Raw genomic sequence first — 18,530 nt, 5'->3', positions numbered from 1 at the left:
CTGCATTTTGCTTTGGGTGACAATATTTACAAATTTAAAGCATTCCCTTTTGGCCTATCAATAGCACCAAGAGTCTTTACTAAGTGTATAGTACCTGTGGCTGCATACTCAAGGCTCTGTGGCATAGTCATATTTCCAAATGTGGATGACTGATTGACTGTAGCAAGCTCAAAGAGCAAGTTGAAAAACGGTGTAATTTTCACCCTACATCTTTTGTTAGATCTTGGCCTCCGGGTTCCTTAGACACCAGATCAAAAGATAAGAGTTCTACTGGATTCCATGAAAGCAAGAGCTTACCTCCCGTAAGAGAGAGTGCATAAGCTCTTAGTATTGACAAACATGTTCAAGTCACATGCCTCTTTTACATGTGGCTCAAAAGCTTCTCAGATTCATGACATCAACAACATCCATGGTCTCTCATTCACATTCGAAAATGTATTCTCTTTAGGCCTGGCATATGGCCTCTTTCAATACCCTAATAGAAAGCAACAAAAAGACACTACATGTCATTGAGGAACTTGTGGAGCGGGCCACGTGGTGGACCAATTTGTCCAAATTATCAGTAGGGAGGCCAATCAAGCAACTTTAACCTCACATCCAAGTCACTACAGATGCAAGTTTTATACGTTGGTAAGTTGACAAATTTATGCACACAGATCCCATACTGAAAGTCTGCTACATATCAATAAATTAGAAATGCTACCCACCATAAAAGCCTTCCAGGTGTTTGAAAAACCAATTGCAGGTGAAGTAGAATAAGCAGTCACAGACAACAAAACCACTATATACGAGCAGGGAGGAATACACCCAATGTCCCTTTTGTGCCTGATGGTTCAGTTATGGGAATGGTGTTTGGAGAAGCACATTTACTCGACGTCCATGCATATCGCAGGAGAGGAGAACCACGGAGCTGACTTATTCTGCAGACAGATTCTAGCCTACAAGGAGAAACTATCCCTAGAAGAATGCAGGAACAGTTGCATTTTCTGGGATCCTGTGGAAACTGATTTGTTTGCAACCTGGGACATTAGAAAATGCAAAAGAGTACTTTTCTTCGGCTGGTTGTGGATCTGAAAGAAATTCCCTCTCCTCCCTCCCATACCTCTTCTAGACAGAGTTGTAGTGAAATTAAATCAAGAAAACACTGAAGTAATACTGGTAGCCCTTTGGTGACTATATCAACGCTGGTTTCTCACCCACAGACGAATGGCAACAGATGTTCATCACCTCCTACTAAGTTCAGACCTGATCACAAAGGATGGTGGTGTGATTTGTCACACAGATCTCCCTTGCCTCAGAATGATGGTCTGGAGGACTGATTTATTCAAGTTAAATAGGGTACTGACTGAAACAATAAAGCTGTCTACCAGATGTAATTATAATTATAAATGGAAGAAATTCATTGATTTTGCCACATCTTTACAGAGGGCTCACCTTCTGCCTAAGCTACATATGGTCCTTTGCTTTTTATTGTACCTTAAAGAAAAAGGACTTTCTTAGTCTTCTGCAAGAGTGTATTTGTCAGCAATATTAGCATATCAACCTGAGTTCTGCAGCTTCTCGTTTCTTTAGACTTCCAAAGGTTCCTGCAAGACCTGGAAAATATCTACCCAGATATTAGAGCAATGACATTGCAATGTTCTCTTCCATTCATTCTTTCTCAGCTAACAAACCCCCCAATTCAAGTCGATGGTTACCTCTTACCTCCAATTGCTCTCTTACAATACTTTGTTTTTTGTTGCAATTACCTCTGCATGCAGGGCTAGTGAATTGGGTGACTTGCAGTGCCATCCACCCTTTCTACAGTTTCACAAGAATAAACTCACATTGTTGTTGTTTAGTCATTAAGTCGTGTCCAACTCTTTGTGACCCCATGGACCAGAGCACGCCAGGCCCTCCTGTCTTCCACTGCCTCCCGGAGTTGTGTCAGATTCATGTTGGTGACACTGTCCATCCATCTTGCCCTCTGTTGTCCCCTTTTCCTCTTGGATTCACACTTTCCCAACATCAGGGTCTTTTCCAGGGAGTCTTCTCTTCTCATGAGATGTCCAAAGTATCAGAGCCTCACCTTCAGGATTTGTCCATCCAGTGAACACTCACGGTTGACTTCCTTCAGAATGGATAGGTTTGTTCTCCTTGCAGTCCAGGGGACTCTCAAGAGCCTCCTCCAGCACCACAATTCAAAAGCATCAATTCTTCAGTGGTCAGTCTTCTTTATGGTCCAGCTTTCACTGGACCATACGGATGTTCACACAGGCATGGAACAAACCCATATGTGTGATTTCAAAGAAACCACAAACTCACATTATTCCCTTATTTATCTTTCTTACCCAAAGTAGTTTCTGCATTTCACCCAAACCGGCCCTTTGTACCCTATGTTTCCCCCACTGCCTACTTCAGACTTGAAAAGGTCACTCCATACTCTGGATGTCCGCATAGCATTAGCTTTTTACACATCCAGGACTAAAAATTTCTAATAGACTTTCTTTTGTACACCAAAGGCTGAAAAGGGGCCATCATATCACACTGAGACTCTCTAAGTGGAGAGTTAGCACAATCACCGTATCCTTCCAACTAGCTAAAAAGTCACTGCCCAGTTCCCTAAAAAGGCACTTCACTATAGCAATGGTGCATCCATGGCATTTCTCAGAGGAATTGCAAGGCAACAACCTGGTCTCAGCCTCTGACATTCTTCAAACATTATAGACCATATGTCTGGGATAAGCTTGATGCTGCATTCAGCAGAGTAGTGATCTGTTTTGTATTGGTGTGACATTCCACCAGTCAGTAAGTGAGCTTTCCAGTCACCCATATGTGTGATTTCACTGAGATCACAAAGAAGGACAGGCTGCTTACCTGTAACTGTAAGTTCTTGACTAAACATCTGTGAATTCACATAACCCGCCCATCCTCCTCTCAGTCTGTCATGCAACTCCTATTATTTGTAGGTCAACAGAGGACTGACAGAATTGAGGACTGCCCTCAGGATGGAGAGCATGCACACTGAAGAAGACATGCCGTAACACTTTTCTAGGCTCTAGAAGAGTCCGAGGATGTTCACACAAGCATGGAACAAACCCACATGTGTGATTTCACAGAAACCACAAAAAGCAAAGCGTGCTTTTTGAGAAGAACTTAACCATCATTGACTGTTCACCCACCAACTGCAACAGGGACACACATTCAAGGGGGTTATCAAAGAAAGGAAAACTAATATATTAGAATAGGTCATTCTTTGCCAATCACACCATCACTGGGGACTGCAGGAAGAGAGAAATACACTGGATAAGCTTACAGAAATGGAGGATGATGAAACTATAGAGAGGAAAGTCAAAGAACAAGTGGTAGTTTATGAGGATAATCAAGTAGTGGATGTTAAGAGTCTGGAAGAGATGAGGTTTGGAGGCTGAGAGATTGTGGCTAGGGAAGGCTATTTTGAAGAAACAAGAACATTTTTGAAAGGCCTAATAACAATAGTAATCAATAATGAAGAAACCCTGGAAAACCCACACTACAATAAGCCAACTGAATCCATGGTGATTTGGTAAATCAACTCCTCTGTAAATTCTTTTGATTCAAATGAACTTGCAGAAGACAACTCTAGTTGTATCTTACTACAATAAGCAATAAGGTTTCAGCTAATGAGTTAATACACCAATTCAGTGAATGAATCATTTTAAATGTTAGCAGCAACTACTTAATTTTCTAATTCCTAACATTTAATACTAGCAAATTAATGTTCCTAACATTCCAAACTGTTCAGTGCAGGGAAGCTCTGGAACAAATAGCAAACATGCTCTGAAGCCTAAAATTTAAAATTAAAAGGCACCTTCACTTGTTGTATGACCTGCAGTGATCTAACTCATCCTTCAGTGTTTTCCTTTTCTTTACTGTGCTACATGCTGGCCATAATACTCTTGTGTAAATTTGCACAGCACAAGGGAAATTGTATCAACTGCAGCAGGACAACCAGGAATCCAAATGAGTCCATTAGCAGCTACTAACTAGAGTCCCCACTGGCATTTCTCAATGCATGCAATGAGTTCCCTACTTGGGTTGTACCATTGCAGCCGATGTCATTTCCTCTACACAGTGTAAGATTACACAAAATCATTTTGGCCATTAAAACAGAAATACTGGGTTCTCACTTATGATTGTTTTCGTAAATTTCTCACACTCTGTTTCTAAGAAACACCCAACTGTGGGTAAAATGTATGAAGCACCAGTGGTCCCCAACCTTGGGCCTCCTGATGTTCTTAGACTTCAACTCCCAGAAATTCTGGCCAGCAGAGGTGGTGGTGAAGGTTTCTGGAAGTTGAGGTCCAACAACATCTGGAGGCCCAAGGTTGGGGACTCCTGTTCTAGGGGATATGGCTGGGCTAGGAAGACTTAAGTATCCTTCCTGCAGATTTCCCCCTAGAAAGACCACAGCTGCACAATGCACTTCACTTCAACAAACATGCTAGTAAAACCTGTGTACCTGTTCCAGAATAGAGCTGGGGTGGTATCTTACAATGCAGATACTCCAGTGGAGTTTTAATAGGCATCTATCATATTTTGAATATATAGGCAGTGATACACTTATATACCATAACTTTTTCAGCCGATATATTTTGTTTCTGCTGTAGTACCAAAGCATTTTTACAGATCTCTTTACCCATTTCTCTATTTCAAACATAACAAGAGGACTGCAAGGCAGATAAGAGACCACAGTAAAACTTCCTTATCCTCCCCTCCCTTATCACGAACCTGAGATGAGCAACCTTTCTATATTTAATTGGCAGCATCTGTCTTATTGAAGTAATAATGCCTTCAGCTCTGTTGCCTCTGGTTTCCCCAACACTCAGAAGTTTTTCCTCAGCATGAAACGTCGTAAGGGCACTCTGAACCAATACTTGCAGAGCCTGTGCTCTTTGTGGGGGTGGGTTTCAGCAGCTGGCTTCAGGCAATGCCAGCTTGTAGTCCACTGCATACACACACAACCCTCAGCACTACACTTGCTTCTCCATATTAGAGCACAGGCAGACAAAAGAAGCCAGCCCAAACAAAGTTGGCAGCATACCTCAGGCAGTGACAAAACAGGTATTGGCCCAGAATTAGATAAACTGGAACTCTGCCAACCTACTGAATAGATTAACCAAGGAGATAAAATACCAGCCTCTGAGCTCAAACATTCAGTACATCCCCAAAAAGATAGCAGATGGATGCAATCTGGATAATATGTAAGGTAGCAGACCCGGAAAAAAAAAAAGGGCAGATACAGGACTTGCTCATGATGTGCACATGTTTCCTAGTCAGCATTTCTGTCTTGCTGCCCTTGACTGATGATTTATGGCTTTATGTAGAGTGCATAGCACCACCTTTAAACAAACCCTCTGGTATGACTCTGGAGTATTTGGAAGAGGACTGCACAAATTCTCTACTTCCATTTTATTACTTTGTGGTTTTAATCTTTCTTTCTTTCTTTCTTTCTTTCTTTCTTCTTCTTCTTCTTCTTTTTTTGTTTTTTTGAAGTCTGATTACCAGGTCATGTGGCTGGGTTGTACAAACCTTTCATCAGTTATATCTACTTCTACATGCACCATTATCCTATAAACAAATCAGATAATGTCCCAAGAATAAAGAATGAACTACAGTAATGGCCAAAAATATTGGCATCCTTGCATTTCTGTCAGAAAATGTAACCTTTCTCTCAGAAAATTGTTGCAGTTGCAAATGCTTTGGTAGTCACATATTCATTTCTTTAGTCTGCGTTGGAACAACCAAAAACAACAACAACAAAACAAGAAAAGTCCAATCTAATACAATCCCATGTAGAAACCCAAAAAATGTACTGGCCAAAATTATTGGCACCCTTAACTTAATATTTGGTAGCATCACCTTTTGGAAAACAGTAACTGAAATCAATCGCTTCCTGTAACCATGAATGAGTTCTTACACCTCCCTACTGGAATTTTGGACTACTCTTCTTTTGCAAACTGTTCCAGGGCCTTCAGATTTGAAGGAGGCCTTCTCCCAACTGCTGTTTTGAGATACAGTATCTCCAAAGCTGTTCTATGGGATTCAGATCTGGACACATTGCGGGCCATTTCAGAACTCTCCAGCGCTTTGTTTGTAACCATTTGTGAGTGCTTTTGGAAGTGTGTTTCGAGTCATTGTCTTGCTGAAAGGCCCATGTCCTCTGGTGGAGATGTCACTTTCTGACACTGGCCAATATGTTGCACCCCACAATTCTTTGGTAATCATTAGATTTCATGATACCATTCACACAGTCAAGGCATCCAGTGCCAGAAGCAGCAAAGCAACTCCAAAACATCTTTGAACCTCCACCATGTTTGACTGTAGGAACTGTGTTCTTGGAATGCCTCATTTCTTTTTCTGTAAAGAGTGTCATGATGTCCTTGACCAAGAAGCTCTATTTTTGTCTCATCTGTTCACAGTACATTCTCCCAGAATGATTGTGGTTTTGTTACATACGGTTTAGCATACTTCAGTCTTGCTTTTTTATGCCTTTGTGTCAGCAGTGTCCTCCTGGGTCTCCTACCATAGCGTCCCTTTTCATTCAGATGGCGACGGATAGTGCGTGCTGACCCTGTTGTACCCTGTGTCTGCAGATCAGCTTGAATTTGTTGGGAAGTTTATCTGGGTTTTATATCCACCATTCGAACAACCCTTCGTTGTAATTTTGCTCTTCTGTCCATGTCCGGAGAGGTTAGCTACAGTGCCATGGGCTGCAAACCTCTTGATGATATTGGGCACAGCGGACACAGGAACATTAAGATCTCTGGAGATGGACTTGTAGCCTTGAGATTGTCAATGTTTTCCCACAATTCTTTCTCTCAAATTCACAGACAACATTTTACACTTCATTCTTTTTTCCATGCTCAGTGTCACACGCAACACAAAAGTTGAGTTAACTTTTCTCCATCTTAACTGATTGCAGTTGTGATTACTATATTGCCCACGCCTCTTACTTGCAACAGGTATGTCTAAATACAAATTTAAGGAGCATCACATGCTTGAAAAGCAATTATTTCTTACAATTTAGACAGGGTGCCAATAATTATGGGCAGTGCATTTTTGGCTTTCTGTGTGGGATTGTATCAGATTTTACTTTTCTTCTCTGTTTTTTTTTTGTGTTGTTCCAACACAAACCAAAGAAATGAACATGTGAATAACCAAAAAGATTTGCAACTGCAACAATTTTCTGAGAGAAGGGTTGCATTTTCTACCAGAATTGCAAAGGTGTCAATATTTTTGGCCATAACTGTATATCCACTAGAAGACATACCCTCTACTTAGCCATCAGAAATAATTCTAGTAATCACTCAGAAATGGTTTTGCTTTCTGTAGACCTTCCCACTCGTTGATTACACTATTCTGAGTTCTATATTTTTAGCAAATGTCCCATTTGGCACTGTTTCAAGTAAAATGAGAACTATCTAGTTGTAAATGCTATATTTATTTTTGCTGAAAAGAGGACATTCTGTGAATCTTTATTTTATATAAGAACGCATAAACATTTTTTTAAAAAAATGGAAATGATGGCGGACTTATGCCCATTGTATTTTCAATATCGTGAATCATCTTCATAATCTATATATCATTGATATTAAGGAAAATGGCATTCCTAATGTTAACACAAGGACACAGGATAGGCCTATGATATATGGGGCTGTCCCATTATTGAAGGTAGAGAACACTCTACCTTTAGTTACAATAAGGTGACAACCAACATTTTTTGCTTGTTTTCATAATTCAACACCCGTTAAAGGACTACCAACTTTTGGAAGATTAATCTACTACCAAACATCTGACTGCAAAGTACCACTACAGACTATAATGGAGAAGAAAAAATCTTTTACCTGCTGCTGAAGGATGAGGAAGAAATGGGCCTTCTCATGATACAAACAAATTCTCAAATTAATATCTGGTACTTGTGATGGAAAGAGTGTGAGACAGACTCAAGAGACCAGGGTTCAAATCTCCAGTTGGCCATGGAAACTCATTGGAGGGTGGCAACGGCAAGCAACTCTTTCAACATCTCATACACCTTGAAAACCCCATTAGGATTGCGATAAGTTGGAAGTGATTTGATTGTTTGTAACAACAAATATGTCTATGCCATTCATGTCTCATGTAAGCACCTGTGTACTCTCTTTTTATCTTATGTATTGATTGCATGAGTCACTATATGAAAGCACCAGCTCCTAAGAGGCAATGGAAAAGTCACTTTAGCAAAGTGGGATGGAACAAATAATTCCTAATGATCATGGAACTCAGGGGGTTGCAGTTACCTTTGGAACAAGTCCTCCAGACCTTTGTATGGTGTTACAGTGTAAGGTTACTTCTACCACCTTTGGGTAATTTGTAATAGACTTCCCATTCTCTGATTTTAATAATTGCATTGCCAGTGTAAATGCGCATTGTTCATAACTGAAGGTAAGGAATAAGTAAGAATTTCCTAGATAGCCAATACAGAGATGAGCATCTCTCCCCTCACTTACCAAGAACATGATGCCAATCTTAAGTTGTAGAGCTGCAAGTTATTGCTCTTGCCAGTGTAGCCCAAGCAAAGCTAGTAGGACTAGTGTGCCAATTCCAATTCCCAACAGGGATCCAATGGTCCTAGTTACCAGTCTGTTACACCATCATGCTTCAAAATAATAAGTACAGTGGGGTCTTGACTTAAGAACGGCTCGAGTTAAGAACATTTTGACTTAAGAACCACTCTCATAGGAAAATATTGACTTGACTTACATACTTAGATTTGAGTTAAGAACTGAAAAAAACCACGTGGGAGGCAGGGAAAGTGCAAAATTTGAACTTTCAGTTAACTGTTGGCCAGTGAAAAGGGTGCCTGTCTGCTTCCTCACTCCTCCCAGCGTTTAGAGAGTGAATTGGGAGACAGTCTTCAGACTGCCTGGTACTGTACTGCCTGGACTGTATTTTCCCTGCCTTCCCTGAACCTTTCTTGACCTAAGAAAAAAAGAAACAAAATATCCCCCTCTAGTGGTTGAAGGCGGAATAGCAGCTTCTCATTAGTTTCTATGGACGGAAAAGAGCAGATACGGATCAAATGGTTTTCAATGCATTCCTATGGGAAATGAGAACTTTTTGACTTGAGAACCGGCTTCCAATACGGATTAAGTTCTCAAGTCAAGACCCCACTGTAATCCTAGAGGTCAAAACTGAGATTCTCTGGCAAATTTATATGGGAAAGACCCCTCAGGTGGGAGGTAAATGCCAGCTTGGACAGCAATGGTGAAGCTATGTAAAGAGCTCTGTACGAAATTTCAGCCTAATCTAATCTATTTCATGGATTAAGAAACACATGTTTGGCTTTCTGTATATTATTTTGATTCTTGGGGCTTGATCAGACAGACATTTGTTCTCCTGTTTGGTGTGCTGTGGGGATTAGTTGGTTCACTCTTTTTTTCCAGTGACCAAACAATGTAATTGCTAGCATGAACCAATCCATTCCCAGAGAACCTTTAATAGCAACTTTATGAGCCCCTTCAGGGGCTACCTCTTTTTTGTGTGGACAGATTCATTTGAAATGTAGTGCTGGAATGGGGCTTTACAGATAACCTGGACTGCCAGATAAATGAACAAGTACTGTAGGTTCTAGATCAAACCAAGCCTGAACAATCTCTGAATGCAAAAATTATGAAACTAAATCTCTCCTACTTCGGGTGCATTATGAGAAGACAGGAATCTCTGGAAAAGACAATAATTCTGGGAAAGGTTGGAAGGAGCAGGAAAAGAGGAAGATCAAATACAAGATGGATTTATTCATAAAGGAATCCACCGGACTGAGTTCTCAAGCACTGAGAAGGGCTGCTGGGGACAGAACATTTTGTCCTCACTCTTTCAAATGATCGGCATAGGTTGACTGTGACTTAATGGTACTGAACAACAACAACAACAGGTTTGCTCTAATTTGGTTCATTTCCAGTGTGTGCCATCACTGGGAATGGATCAAGAAGCAAGCCTTAAGCTATCAAGGTATTTTCTGCTTGTTAATTTCTGCTACCATAAAGTGGCTTAATAAGTGAGACACTTCTGGATATTGTCAAATTGAACACTTCCCATGCTCCTCGGTTGAGGGGCAGAGGAAGTGAAATTTTTCTTTACCCTGCTAGACTATTACCAATGTGCTCCATCACTTACAATTTTTTTAAAATCTTTGTCTTGTCTGAAGTGCAAATCAAGATACTGCCTTCAGCCTAAACTGCCAGAGGAAGGAATCAGACTAAACAGGGTTGCTTGAGGTCTGTATGCCATTTGGATGCAAGGATCACACCTAATGTCATATCTCTCCTCCACCCAACCTCAAGCAACCCTATTGAGATCTCAACCAACCTGCTCCAAAAGGGAGAGCGTAGAGCTCTTGATTTATCTCTCCACATGCATTTGGCAGACAGACTGAGTGGATCTTAGCACAATCCTCAGAATCACTGCATCAGCCTTAAAGAACATGACAAAAACAAAGCTTTGCATTGCAGTGACATACAAGAATTCCATAGCCGATAGAGCCTTGTCTCCCCAAGAGATATAACTGTCGCATGATGGCAGAAAAATTCCTGGAGCTCTCTGCGGAGTAGCAGTAGCAATATCTTAGTGTTCCTAGGCACTGGACCCAAGGGAAACCCAATCTAAATTTCTCTCGTGGCATATAAGCCCCAAGTGTCATGTATTCACCTTGCTTTGCCACAGTCTAATGAGAGCTCAGCTGACAGCATCAGTTTTCAGCAAGGTTTCTGCCTTTTACCCAGTTTTTCAGCTCCACTGACTAAGGTGCACAGGGGTCAAGCCGTTTGCTTGCTCAAGGCACACAGTGAGTCAGTAGAGTTCAGACAGAGTGAGGTCCCAGATACTTCATGTCATTCAATGCTTTGCCCTTGCGAACTCTGCTGAGGACTCTCTAATCCAAGCTTCCATACTACACAGTACCCCCAGGATCAGAGCAGGATTTTTCTTCGACCTTTTAGTATTGCAACCCCCAAGCAAGGACTTTTATCAAACTAAGCAGGGTTGCAGGAGAGAGGAGCCAAAGTGAGAAGGGGCAGCCACAATGAGGGCTGAGCTGGTGTAGGAATTAACACACAGGAGGCAAGAAGCTGAGCTAAGTGACAGACAATGCCTGTAAATGATCATTTTAATGAGCATGATTTATACGAATGCACCAGGGGCTTGAACAGGCAGCACCGTACACCTTGCTTACCGCTTTACTGATACCAAATGAGAGTAATTTAAGTAAAGGGCAGCCATGTGGTCATAAAAAAATAAAATCCAAATGCAAAAATAGGCAATACCTTTATAGACCACTAAAAAAATAATCACACAATAAATGAGCTTCCATGGATTAAATGCTACTTCATCAGGATTGTACCAGTGTGAAGAACTTAAAAGTCCAGAACTTGAAGTCCAAAAGTACATGGCAAGATTGTTGGGGGTTTTTGCTCTTAGATGTTAGGTCCAGCAGTTCCTGAGAGCAACTGAGCAAAAGAAACAATGCCTTACTGTTGTAAAAGGTTTCTACTGTCAAAAGCAAAAGCAAAGCAAAGTGTGCTGCTTATATACCTCCCCATAGTGCTTCAAGCACTCTCTGGGCGGTTTACAAGTTAATTATGCAGGCTACACATTGCCACCCCCACCCCCCAGCGAGCTGGGTACTCATTTTACCGACCTCGGAAGGATAGAAGGCTGAGTCAACCTTGAGCCGGCTACCTGGGATTGAACCCCGGGTCGTGAGCACAGTTTTGGCTGCAGTACAGCAGTTTAATCATTGCGCCAGGAGGCTCTTGCCTCAGCTCTTACACACAGAGGGAGACGGCAATAGACGGAACAGCTATGCACTTTATACATGAGAGTGATTGGTGGTGGTGGGAGCATCACCACACACACTTAAAACAATATGCCAAAATTAGCAAAACTATATTCAGGAATCCTCATAGACTAAGTCAGGATACAAGAGTCAGAAGTTGCCATTTCTTAGTCTGACCCTAATATTTTCCCCTTTATGATAACAGCTAGAACAGCAATACCTGTATATCAAATGGTGGCTGGTATGCAATCAAAACAATTAAATCAAAATTTAAAGTTTGAATGATTTGTTTTGGACCATACCCAAAGCGCATAAAGCACAAACTGTAAAGAGAATTTACCTTTTTTTGTTGTTCCTGTTTACTCATTTATTAAACTTTTCTTCAACTCTATTATGAAACCTGAGGATGAGTTTTTCAAATCTGTTCCATATGAGTAGGGCTTTTCTAACCTCATCTAAACAATTATAGCCAAAACTGCCACTACTGTGATGGTGGCAGATCTGAGTGTTTATACATGGAAATTGCACTAATCATCTGCAAAATACTACTAGAGACGGGGAAAAGACCACCCACCTGAAACTTCCTCTTCCATCTCCTCAGCATCTACTTAGTGTTTAGTTCCTAACTAAACTTCACTAGCATCTGATTGCAATCTATTATCCAATCAAAGGCAAGCAGAGACTTCCTGATTATCAGGGGCATGTTTCCTGGTTGTTACACCAGTAAGACTGGTAAACAAATCCAAAGCTCAAATAAGTTCCTCAGAATAAGCAGTTGTGGTTTTTATGCTCTTTATAACGCTGGATTTTAAGACTGGATGTTAAAACTTTTATCTGTCTGGGCAGAAGACTGAAAGACATTCTGTTCATTCTGCAGGTTAGCAAATTTTAAGTAGAGGAGAACTGGGAAACCAATTATCTCTTCTCACTGTCTTTTTCCTCTAGGACTCTTTCATAAAAAAAAAAAAAAATCCTAGTCAGCTAAGAAGATTATGAGCCCTACAGTGAAACAGAGTAGCTGAGAGATGCAGAAGTCTTGAGAATATTATGCTGAACCCTAATGCCGGGAGGAGAGATTGTGCAAATGAGTTTAGAGAATAGCTGCCTCGTCGCTGCTTCCAACTCCAATGATCAGACATATGACCTAGAAGCACAGAAAGACTTCTTTTGCTCTTTGATACTGGTGAGCTACAATTTGTAGGCAGCACCAGTGCTTTACATTTAATCTAAAACATACAGTTTGCTGTTCTTGGGCAAACCTAGGGCTGGATCCTGGTTTGATTATTAAAATCAAGGATTCTTTTCCATAAGTTCATTTGTTATTCTTTAATTCTGTGTCCATTCTTTTCTTTACACATTAGGTAATGGGTTATTTGGCATTCTCAGTATTTATACATTTGCCTACTTCTAAAAGAATGAAGGAGAGAAGAGCTATCAGCAATCATGTATCTCTATCACAGATGCTATATAATAGGTATCCATGACAGCCATACAATTATGTTACTCATTGCAATATCATTAGCAGTAAATGCACTCGCTGTACAGTAACCATCAAATACAGACCTGCAGTTTCGGTGTTGGTTGCCCACAACTGAAATGTTACCAGGAGAGAAAGATATCAGAAACCATCACCACCAAAATAGTACAGGTTTGCTGTTACTTTCCCCAGGGGAACCTGCCTGGTAAAAAGAGGCTACTTACCTGTAACTCTGGTTTTTCGAGTGGTCATCTGTGAATTCACACTAATGGGTTAACTTGTGCCTGCACAGAGTGATCTAGGAACCTTCTAGAGCTCAGGCACATGGTGCTGGAACCTCCGCCATGCTGCCTATAACTCTGCCCCAGCATCGAGTACAGTATCTCAGTTCTGTAGAACTGTCCGCACACAAGGCACACGTGACAGCTAGCAGGGAGGAAGGGTGCGAAGTGTGAATTCACAGATGACCACTTGAAGAACCAGAGTTACAGGTAAGTAACCTCTTCTTCTTCTTCGTGGTCTCTGTGAATGCATACTAATGAGTGATTAACAAGCTTACCTATCAGGTGGCGGGACATCACGAAAGAACACATGCCAGGACAGCATGGCTGACAGCAGTCTTAGCTTTAGCTCAGATGTCCGAGCGATAGTGAGCTGCCAATGTGGATGGCGTGGCCCACGTGGCTGCTTTACAGATGTCTGTCAAGTCCACCCCTCTGAGGAAAGCCGGAGAGCAAGCCACTACTGGAAAACCCTGAAAACGGTCTCGATGTCAGAATTTACTTGACAACACATATGATCATTATTATTTAAGTTCCTTCCAGCTCTACAGTTCTATGACTTCTGTGACAAAAAGCTCCTTGTTGTTCTTGCTGCAACAAATTAACACAGGTATCTTCCAAGCACAGAGGTCTCTGGAGCTGACCATTCAAGAAGCCAACATGTGAAGCCAGTTCTTTGGATATATAGCTATAGGAAGAATGGCCTCCAGGGCATATCTCTGTTTTCTTTTAGTTATTCATCAATTCAGCCATGCCTGTGCCTGTAAATAAAGTCACGGTCAAGTTACCTCCTAGGACCAGCATTTGTCTCTTTCTTTGCAACTGCAAGCCGTGTTTGTCATCCTTCCCTTTTCCCTAACTTCTGGTTTTTCCCTTATCTTTCAATCTGCTGCACATTTATTGCCTGTCACACTCTGCATTCTCTCCCATTCTGTGTTCTTTCAAAATGACAACAAACACCAGTGGTAATTCTTCCACAGCCCTGGCTGACTCATATCTATTTTTAATGGTCTGTTGCACCTTAAGAAACAGAGGTAAGTGAGATACAATACTGAACAACAAGAGAGCCCCCAAATTTGTGAGGGATCAAAAGTCATATCCGAAGGCAGGTCTATGGTGGGCAGCCTTTGTTCTAGGTTAAAGCATTAATCCTATACGAGTAAATTTCCTTCCTTCGCTGCTCTCCTTCTAGCCTTTTATTTTATTTACATTAGAATGTAATTAATTTAGGTGGCATGCTCTTGAACAAATTAATAGTTAACACCTTTGCTGTGTGTTTGCAATTATTAAATCTCCTTTTTCAGGAGCAGTATACCTTCTGCATACCTCATGCTAGGAAAGTAACAGAAGGAGGTTCTTTCCTTCATTTCTTGTTTGTGATTTTCTCAGGAACATCTGGCTGACTAATAGTGAATGCTGGTCTACGTGGACTTCCCATCTTTTTCAGCAAGGCAATTTTCATGTTCACAGGCACAAAGATTCTGCCTGAAACCGAAGGGATGAGCTGAAGGACCCTGTCCAGCTGTCATTTCTGCTTCAGTGGATACAGAGCATATTAGGTTGTGACATAAAGCCCAAGACTAAATCCTCGTCACATCATTATCAAACAAGACAAATTATTATAATGGCAAAAACATGATATTAGGGGATTGTAGATGACATCATTACCAGCCAATCAGGCAGGAGATGCTGTTTCACTGAGAGCTCTAAAGCCAGCTAGTAAATCACTGAAATGGGGAAGAAAATCAGCAAAGAAAACCTTCTGGATGGGAAAGGAGAGAGTGCATTTATTATGCTGCATGACTACAAAGCTGGGGAAAGAGAGGAACAGCCTCCGGTAGTACATTCAGAATTCACACAATAAGTTAGAGCAAGTAGCCATTTGCACTGATTTATGGCCTAGCACAGCAGTGGATGCAAATTACAACGGTGCTGATAGAGGCCAAAAGTAAAATAAAATAAATAAATAAATAATGCAATCCTGGCAATGCGATGCCAGCCAAAGCATATCAAACGAAGCCAATGAAGGCCCCTGAAGCACCTCAGACTGGGAATTACACCCACAGTCACCACAGAAACAACTGTCAGGACCCCACTGAAATTGTTTCTGTTTCTTTGATATACAGACTGCCTTGTATTAATATCAACATTCTGCCCTTTCAGAACATTTCAGGAGATCAGTTAAAATTTTAAAAGTTTCAGCTTATATGTCTTATGTCAGAAAGCTGAACAGTTTGGGCTGCAAGGTCAAGAGGGAGAAAGACGCAGCTACAGGCACAAAGTCACTGCTGTAAAAATCAGAACCTTGTGATTCAGTCAGCAAGTCAACAGGATTAGTATGCTGACCCTTTAATCAGTGTTGCATTAAAACCACTCACTTTTGTGCTAGGAATGATCATAAGATACCATTCCAAAAGTGTAGAACTGAAGCAGGAGGTGGGACATGGTTTGAGTTAACAGAAGTCCCTGGCAGAGCAGTAAATAAAAGGCTGATATTGGGTTTTTTGTCAGTGTTCAGCTTTCTTCGCAATCAAGTTTGTGCTTCTTAAAAATTGTGGGCATTTCCCACCCTCAGTTCCCTGGTTTTCTGGCCTCCACCCCCACCTCCAATATGGAAATTAGAATTTTGCCTTTAGCCACTGTCTCAAGTACCTACTTCCGGAGGCTGCCCCAACTGTGGGCACTTTTGCACCCCTGATTGAACTTAAAGCATTAGATGATAATTAAGGGGAATTTTAAAAAATTCTTCAGTGGGCCTGAGGATTGGAAAGGTGAATGTCTGAAACATGTTCGTCTCTCAAGAAAAGAAAGCCTGGTGGCAAACATGGACATTCCAGTGCACAATTTGTGAGTATACGTTAAGCAACCAGCCCTTAGGTCAACATACCTATATCACAACCAGTCTGTATACTGTAATATTCACATGGCTGAATATTCCTGTCCTTAATCTGAGCTGCAGAATATCATGTGCTTACTACACCATTCTGCCCCATTAATTTCCCTCTGGCTGCAGGGCTTTCTCTGAAGGACAGCAGGAAACTAACTTTACTGATACCTGTTAAGGATTCTCACTATGTCAGTTTAATTTCTAGTGATCTGTTATGATGGCACAGGCTTCAATGATGCTGCCTACTGATATATAAGTGATGCTGGCCCTTATTCGCATCCTCTGGTTCCTAAGGAAAACATACTGAATTGACAAGGGCACAAAGTAAACAATCTAATTGCATTTTTTTATTTCAGATTGGTTCACCACAACAAATTCTGCTAGTTTTATGAACCAAGACCAATGGCCATATGCCTAAAGACTTCCAAACTTCTTGGGAGAAGATTTTGCTTTTCCTGTGTCTGCAGCAATTGGTACCTTCAGGCTCTCTGAACACTGACAATAAATAAAGAGGAATTGCAAAATCTAGTACTGCTCTTTCTGCAGGGTCCAGATAACTTTGCCTGCATCTGGCATTGTAATATGGAATATCTTTGCAAGTGCGAGCATATGGAGCCCTGTAAGTAAGTTAAAAAAAACCCAAACAAACAAACAAAGAAAGAAAAAACCAAGAAAAGGCATATGAGCTGAGAAATAGGTACTGTAGATGAGATAATATTGACCATCCTCTTTTCCCACCACACTTCCACAAAAATCCCAGCTTCCCATGACTATTTTTTTCTTTAAAAAATTGGGGCTTAATTACATACATTTGCCTCTAACATGAGGTTCTGCTTGCCCTAGAGTGAGAGCAAAAGCACTCAATATGAATTAAACTGCCATGGGGACCAGAACAGGATCTGGAGTATTTGTCTGGGAATCCGATAAAAGGATTAATGGTTGTGGTGACTGTTTTTAGAACTTAACGTAGTTCTTACGTATTTTGCTTGAATATTCTAAAATAATTATTAGGAAGAAACAAATTGCAAAAGTGCTATATATTATTATCAGCATTTGTATCTAGTGTTCCTTCTTTAAGCACAGGGTGGAATGTAGATATATGAGCTACTCCACTCAGTCTGCATAATAACCTTGTGCAGAACAGTGTAGTTTAGGACATCCAGTTAGTTAATGTCATGAAAGGAGCAGCTGGATGGAGACTCTAATGTCCTCATTATCCAAAGTCTAGCCCTCTTAACTTAGAATAGTATAACAGAAGAGGAAGAGAAAGAAATTTCAAAAGGGAACTGAACCCCACAGAATTGCCTCCAGCCTTCTCACTGCTGAGGGAACGGAGGGAGTATGTTATACATACCTGTTTAAAGATTCAATAAAATGTCAACACAGCCTGTCTTTTTTTAAAAAATGAAATGCAGTAGCTAAGCGATCAACATTCTGCATGTCCAACAAAATCAGATTAAATACATATGAGGTGAAGAAAAAAAATCACTTTAAGTGGCAAATACAAATAGAAACAGAGAAGAGATATGGTAAATTGCGAGCCACTAGGTTTAAAGTTCTTTGTTTAGCAGGAATTTATTTCCAGCTCTGTTGGGAGGATACATTATTGTAGGAATCTGAAACATTTTAACATAGCAACAGTTGTAATTAAGAATTAATTTTCAACAGGAAAGCTAGGGGAAGATTAAAATTAATGAGAAGGATAAGGGAAAGGAGGTAAGCACTCTGAGAATGATCGCTCCTTTTCTCTTGAAAGCATACACTTGATGCTAAATCAGAGGTGGGTCACATACAAGTGCTTAGCTCTTGTCCTGCTGTTACTGTCTGCAGGCTCCAATCAGTGTTGCCTTTCATTCCCTTTAGGTGAGAGTGCCGTGACCAACGAACAAGGAAGCCATGAAGGACTGGTACAAAGGAGGAGATCTTGAATGTCAGAAGACTAGCCATCTGATGGTTCGCACTACTAGAGGTGGCAGCTATCATTTGTTGCTCCCCTTACGCATCATAAACCCTAACAGGGCAACAACAGGACAAAATGTACCATTTTATACAGAG

At 40.9% G+C, this 18,530-nt stretch overlaps 1 protein-coding gene and 1 long non-coding RNA gene across 25 annotated transcripts in view; one reads left to right on the top strand and one right to left on the bottom strand.

Annotated features, from left to right (window-relative positions):
• BRSK2 (BR serine/threonine kinase 2) overlaps positions 1 to 18,530 on the bottom strand; it is a 536,847-nt gene that overhangs the window by 191,568 nt on the left and 326,749 nt on the right. The window lies entirely within an intron of this gene.
• The window catches only part of LOC144586050 (uncharacterized), a 41,440-nt gene that overhangs the window by 10,420 nt on the left and 12,490 nt on the right, over positions 1 to 18,530 (top strand). Inside the window, exon 1 of the long non-coding RNA XR_013540758.1 lies at positions 1 to 18,530. This exon is cut by the window's left edge and continues 10,420 nt beyond it. This is a non-coding gene — a long non-coding RNA (uncharacterized LOC144586050).

Source organism: Pogona vitticeps, chromosome 1 (genome assembly GCF_051106095.1).
Source record: "Pogona vitticeps strain Pit_001003342236 chromosome 1, PviZW2.1, whole genome shotgun sequence".
Taxonomy (NCBI): domain Eukaryota; kingdom Metazoa; phylum Chordata; class Lepidosauria; order Squamata; family Agamidae; genus Pogona; species Pogona vitticeps.
This window is presented reverse-complemented; position numbering and strand designations above follow the sequence as displayed.